This window comes from Thamnophis sirtalis, unplaced genomic scaffold (assembly GCF_051295495.1).
Source record: "Thamnophis sirtalis isolate CommonGarterSnake01/CBP01778 unplaced genomic scaffold, rThaSir2_p1.2 scaffold_5, whole genome shotgun sequence".
Classification (NCBI taxonomy): domain Eukaryota; kingdom Metazoa; phylum Chordata; class Lepidosauria; order Squamata; family Natricidae; genus Thamnophis; species Thamnophis sirtalis.
In genome coordinates, this window is record NW_028261385.1 from 13,973,901 (window position 1) to 13,981,136 (window position 7,236).

The window sequence follows — 7,236 nt, forward strand, 5'->3', positions numbered from 1 at the left end:
CTTCCCTTCCCTTCTCCTCTCCTCTCCCTTCCTTCCTTCTCTCCTCTCCTTCCCTCTCCCCTCTCTGCTTCCTTTTCTCTTCCCTTTCCCCCTTTTAATCTTTTCTCCCCTTTCCCTTTCTCCCCCCTTCCCCTTTTTCTTCCCGCCCTCTCTTCTCCCCCTTCCTTTTCCTCCTTTTGTTTGACATGTTAATTATTGACATAGTGACCTCTGCTGGGGAGGTTCAAGTTGACCAAATGCTGATTCCTCTGCTCTTTTGATATCTTCACCACTTCTGGGATGGCTTGATGTCATGTTGCCAAATCAATAAAACAGATACAGCCAAACCTTTCCTTCACCCTTTTCATTCTGATCACATTCTGCTGACCACTAATCACTGGGGAGAAAACTCCCTTGGCTGGTCAAACTGAAAGGATGATTGAAACAGTGGACTTTTTTTTTTTTTTTTTTTAAAAAGGGAATCTTGATCAGGCTGAAGTTGGCTTTACCCCTTTTGCTTCTATTCTTAGTTCTCGGGCTACCTTTGTTCTGCAGGATAGATAAAGGGACCCTCCTGATCTTTTCCCCCATTGTGCAAAATACAAAGGCCCAGAAAGAGCCATTTCCTTTCTCTGAGTTTTATTTACCATCACAATGGAACAGTTTCCTTCTTTGTGTTGGTAGCTTTGCATCTCTCTCTCTCTCTTTTTTGTTCTCTCTCTCTCTCCCTCTTTCTCTCTCTCCCTCTCTCTCTCTCTGCATGTGTGTGCGTGTCAGTGGTGGGTTGCCAAATTATTTACTACTGGTTCAGGCACCCTCCCACGCGCACTCACTGTTTACTACCGGTTCGTGTACACTCCCACACATGTGCAGAAGCGTCCGGGCAAGTGAGCGGAGCCTCCTGCCATAGCTACTAGCGGTTCGCCTGATCCAGGACGAACCAGGAGCAACCCAATTCTGGTGTGTGTGTGTGTGTGTGTGTGTGTGTGTGTGTGTGTGTGTGTGTGTGTGTGCGCGTGCGCGCTTGCACACCTGTATTGACAACAACACAAAAGAGGTAGGAATGAGCAGATTATTTTACACACAGCTCACTGGAGTTGTAAAACCCAAACAGCAGGCCTACCTCACTATACTTCAGCCACTCCAACAAGAGGTTGGGGGGGGGGGCAGAAGGGATGTGGTAACAGTATTAGAAAAAGTGAAAACAGCATAAAAACAATATTCTCTGGTTTTTCCTTCTCCACTTCAAAATGATTTCATAGATTGACTATGCTATTCTGTTATTTTTGGACCATACCATCGATGAAACATATTAAGGCTGCCATTTTCTTATTTTCTGTGGAATTTTGAGGGAAATGGTTATTATTATTATTATTATTGCCCCTTTCATTTTCTGAGGGACTTCACAGAAATTCCCCTTAGGTTTTAGAATTGGATATCATTTAATTGGATGAAAGAGAATTGGCTTTTATATTTGAGGGAAATTCTCAAGGGTGGTGTGGGTTGTTCTTGTGTCCACTTAGAGGTGTTTGTGTGTTATTTATTTATTTATTTATTTATTTATTTATTTATTTATTTATTTTAATGTTTTTTTTAATTTAAAACAAACACAACACCCTTCTTTACATGCTGTAGAAAGTGTATCAGTTGGTTACAAAAAGACTTTCGTGCCTCTCTTCCACAGTCAACAAACATAATTCATATTAACTCAAGCATTTTAACTCAAATATTTATACATGTCACCATCATTATATCTCCATTTTCATTTGGCTATAATTGTTTAAGCATCCTTCATCATAAAATATACCAAAATTTAATACATAACCACATACTGGCCTTTCAATTACTATTTCTAAAATCCTCCTTATTTCTTTTTTATCTTATTTATATCCTGCCTTTTTATCTATCTAGGTAACTCAGGGTGGCCAATACATTCAATGCTCCTGTCTCTTCCTCCACATAATAACCCTGAGACAGGGTTGGGTTGCTGGCGGTTTGGCCCATGCGCAGAAGCATTGCGTGTGAATGCGAGTGCGCCCACGAACCAGTAGTAGAAAAATTGGCAACCCCCCCTCTGCCCTGTGAGGTGAGTTGGACTGAAAGACAGTGATTGGCGCAATATCAGCAAGCTGGCTTTTGTGCCCAAGGCGGGACTAGAACTCACAGTCTCCTGGTGATTGGACTAAAATCAGCCAGCTTTCATGCTGAAGGCGGGACTAAGCATATAGAGCAGTAGTGGGTTCCTACTGGTTTGGACCAGTTAGGCCGAACCAGTAGTGGTTTGGCGGCCTGGGTCACTGGAACCGGCAATAACCTAGGCCTGCCACACTCCTGAACTGTTTTTCCAGGTAGCACCATAGATGGCGCCATCTTGTTTTTCACTTCTGTACATGCGCAGAACAATTTTTATTGTACTGCGCATATGTGTGCAGTATACATGAAGCATGCACGCACGCACACCTCGCTGATGAGCAAACCAACAGTAATGCCTGCCAGAACCCACCCCTGATATAGAGGCACATATCTGCCAAGAAAACAATTCTAAAGCAGCTGTGTTTTTCTCATGCTGCTGCCCTCTGCATCTGAGTTGTGGGCTCAAAAAAAAGTAAAACTCTATTAAAGGGTTGCATATAGGTGGCATCTTTTTCCTCAATATGTTCTGAAGCCTGTGTTTGAAATTTATTTATTTAATTTAATAGGGTATCCAGCTTGGGCAGGAGAGGGTAGACTAGATGACTTACAAGGTCCCTACAAGGGTGGAAACTAGTCAAGGAGAGAAGCAACTTAGAACTGAGGAGAAATTTCCTGACAGTTGGAACAATTAATCAGTGGAACAACCTGCCTCCAGAAGTTATGAATGCTCCAACACTGGAAGTCTTTAAGAAGAAGTTGGATAGCCATTTGTCTGAAATGGAATAGGGTTTCCTGCCTAGGGGGTTGGACTAGAAGACCTCCAAGGTCCCTTCCAAATCTGCTATTGTATTGTCCCTTCCAACTCTGTTATTCTGTTACTGTTAATTTATGTATCATGTTTAGCAACTGCCCATCATCCTCAGGGGGTGACTCAAATCTGAACTATTGCACATCTGTAGAATTCAACAATCTCCAGTCTTCTTTGTTGCCCATAATGCAATTACATTATAAAAAAAAATATCAGTTCTCCCATTGAGATGTTTTAAATTTGAAAGTGGAGGAGCTTGGGCAGAAGTATAGAACGCAAATTGAATTTTTTCTCTTTCTCATCTTCTTCCTCCGTTCATCATCTTTCTTTTCTAATATCGCCAGCAATAGCCCTCTCTAATACTCCAGCAGTCGTACTTAACATGCTGTCAGAGAAATTTAAAAGAGAAACAGAACAAAATACTTAAGAAATTGCAAGGCAGATCTTGGTGTCTCTTCCCTCTTCAGATACATTGTCATCTTATCTGAAATATGAACAGAGTTTTTGATGAGCTGTTAAATGTAAAGCAAAAATAATCACATTGGCCACATCAGCTGGGGGGAAATTGGCTATGCTGCTAAGAATTAATTTTAGCACCTACATATCTGGAAGATTGGAAGAAATAAGGAGCATGAAATATTAAATGAGGTTGTAAGGCAGATTATACCAAATTAGGTTGCAGGTTAAAATGCCATTTCAAGGAAGGAAGGAAAAGGAGAAGGCCAGAGGTGGCGTTCAGCAGGTTCTGACCAGTTCTGGAGAACTGTTAGCAGAAATTTTGAGTAATTCAGAGAACCGGTAAATACCACCTCTGACCCGTCCCACCCCCATCTATTCTCTTCCTCCCAAGTCCCAGCTGATTGGGAGGGAATGGGGATTTTGCAGTATCTTTCCCCTGCCACACACACCAAGCCACGCCCACAGAACTGGTAGTAAAAAATTTTGAATCCCATCACTGGAGAAGGCTGCATCACTAAACCAATCTACTAACTTTGTTATTGTTATTGAGGAAAATGCGAGGCAAACATAAAATGAATCATTTTATTCTTTCATCTTGAGATAATGCATAAAATATTAGCTTCCAAGGAGGCTTCCAAGCTCCATAGAATAGTTACTGATTTTCTCCCAACCCCTTTGAAAATGTGCTTAGTCTCACACAACAAATTCACTTTAGAGCTATTCTAGAGTATTTCAGCCAAATAGCCCTTCTAGTACTCCCTGTTAGGGAGAAGGTCTCAATTATATAGCAAGATATTTTATTATAAAATTACATGCTGATTGATACAGAGAAGGCAATTCATAAACTAACTAATTGGAGATTAATTTAGCAGAAATGTAAAGCCATTTTATAGGGTTAATTTATGGTTCATTGTGTCAAGCGGGTCCAGAAAATTGGATCAAATGAATAAACCATAGTTCAGTTAAAATGGGATAAGTATGTGTTGCCCATCACCCTAACTAGAATGACCAACACCATGTTTTTAGTGAAAAATTGGTAGTCTACGTTTTATTTCTAAAGCACAAATATTTGATTTGGAGGTTTGAGTTGCCGAATCAAATCTGAAATTTTAGATGATTGAACTGAATCAATCCAGGCACTTTAGATAGCTTCTGTACTTGTATGGAACTTTTTCAAATCAGAAGTCCAAATCAACTCAATTTGGCAGTTCACTTTGGAGGTACAGATTGAATGGAAGTGATTTTTATTTTTGATCAATTTACAAGTCTGAATCAAATTGGATTGCTGACGTGAATGGAATAGAACCGATGACTTACAGCTGATATTGCTTGCCTTGTTCAAATTGCTTATGTTCCACAGGGGAAAAGTCCTTTCCATGCCTTGAAATAAGGGTTTAAGATAGCATTAAAATAGAATAGTTGGTGCTCCCTCAATTGAACTTTCAAAAATGTCAACAGGTGAGCACCAAGTCCATCAGGTGCAAACAACCAGAACCACCTGCGAATAGTCTCAAGAAGAAGCTTTATTATCAGTCAGTCAGTTGGAAGAAATGTCCTTTGGGTTCGGTTCCAAGTGGGGAAAAGACACTGGATTCATGGATTGCATGGAAAGAAGGTTTAATGGTGGACAGGATCACATGCCTTGAAAAAGTTGGATGAAGAAGAAAAAAGGGTAAAGATGCTAAGAGTGCCCTGGTTTTATGCCCTCTTTAGGCTTTTGAATTTGAGCTTGTATTCTGATTGGTTGTCAGACTCCCATGGGGCCATGCAGGGGCAGCTCTGTAGGATGTCCTTCCAGGCTTGGTTGAGCCTTGCTGGGTGATGTAATCTTCCCAGGTGCCACATGGTGAAATGGGTAGAGGGCTAATCCTATCATGTCCTGAGGGCCATGCCTTAATCCCATCATCCTGGAGATGAGGGGGGTGGGGCAGGGAGCTGCAGGAAGCTGCTTTGTCTTTAAAAACATGTTTCTCCTTTTCTCATCCTGAGAAATATAATATTCTGCCTTTTTAATATTTCCTAAAATATTTCATTCTTCTAGGAGAAGGGTGGGTGCTAACTTTCTACACACCCATGTTATGAGAATCTCATCAGACTGACTGTATATTCTTGGGAATTGACAGAAACTGGTGGAGCTCAGGTCTGCATCCATGGTGGATAAAAATTGATGGTTTTTTAAAAAAGAAATTTAAAAAATCAGATTTTAAAATTTTAAATCAGATTTTTTTTATTTAAATCAGGTTTTTTATTTTTTATTTTATTTATTTCAATAAAATGCTTTTGGAGTAAAAATCTAAAGATATTTTTCTATTTAAGGTACATTAATAATTTAGTTTATTCAGCATAAAATGGAGCTTCATTATGTAGCAGGAGGCTGTATATTCTGCAATATTGGGACTGTCGATGAATCAACAGCGGGTCAGAGGAGGAGCCACTGTGTGACAGAGATGACAGCTGCTCTTTAAAAATTATGATTGAAATCGAGTTGATTTAAATCAAGCCTTTTTACAAGTAATTTAAATCATGGTTAAAATCGTGATTTAAATACACTTGATTTAAATCAAATCCACCCTGACTGTGCCATTTTCTGCTGTGCTAAGGACTCTAAGCTCAGCTCCCTCTTAACATCTCTTTCTAATCTAGCTGGGGATTCTACAACACCACAGTAAATCCTTAATGAAAATGTTTTAAAGAAAATGTATGCAGAACATTCTGAGTTCTTTAAAAAAAAAGGTTCGGTCCTTGGCCACAATCCCACTATACCTTTTTTCCTCCCTGCAGAAATCTACTAGAATTTCTCAAACTGCTGGTTCTGAGATGAAATGCATTTTAAAAACATTTCATAATACTATAAGATGATGGGAACAACAATGTGCCCCCTGCTATAAACCTGCACCTCAAAAATACAAACCCCAGATCAGCTCAGCATGAGGTTAAGGAGTGATTTGAAGCATCTTATCAGATACATAGCGCTTAGGAAAGAACTGGAAATTGAATTTCTATGTTTTTGATTTCATACCTGAAATATTTCTTGTTGCTTATATCCCAATATGTTGATGTTTCTATATCATTGAGAAAAGAATTCTGGGGTTTTTTCTTTCTTTTTCTTTTTGCAAAGCGCTTTAAGTTCTATCAGTGACAGTTATCTCAACATAACCTTCCAAGATTTCGAAGTTGCATCTTTCTTCCTGTTTCTTCCTTTTATAGACTGAAAAAAAAGTCTATATTAAATTAAGTGTTAAATTAAGCATCTTAATACTTATACCGGGGTCAGCAACCTGTGGCTTTGGAGTTGCATGTGGCTCTTTCATCCCTCTGATGCGGCTCCCTGTTGCCAGTTGGCACCACAATTTTGAGAGCCCCTTCTGGTTGGGGAGGAACACCGGAAGGAAACTCTATGGCAAGGGGTGGGTTTTCTGGTTGGCTCCACAGGGCTTTCAGTTAGGACAGGTAGAGGAAAAAAGATGCCATGCTAGGAAAAGACTCTATGGTGGGGGAACTGGACTTCTGGTCAGCTCCAAAATTGAACAGGGGGCTTCCAGTTAGGACCTTTGTGGTTCCCGGTGTTTTCTTTTCTGTGGGAAACTGGTCGAAATGGCTCTTTGAGTGTTTAAAGTTGCCAACGCCTGACTTATACATTGCTTAAAGCTATGCATGGAATATGTTGCGGGGGGGAGGGGAGGAGTTCATAAGAAAAATAGTTTTGAGGTGTTGGAAATGTTCTTTCTGAAACCATTTGGCTCATAGGTGTATATGTATTATTAATATCAGCATGAATCAATCCATTGCAGAAGGAAGGATCATAGTATTGTTGGAAGAAATATCCTTCTGGGTTCAATTCCAAATGGGGAGAAAGA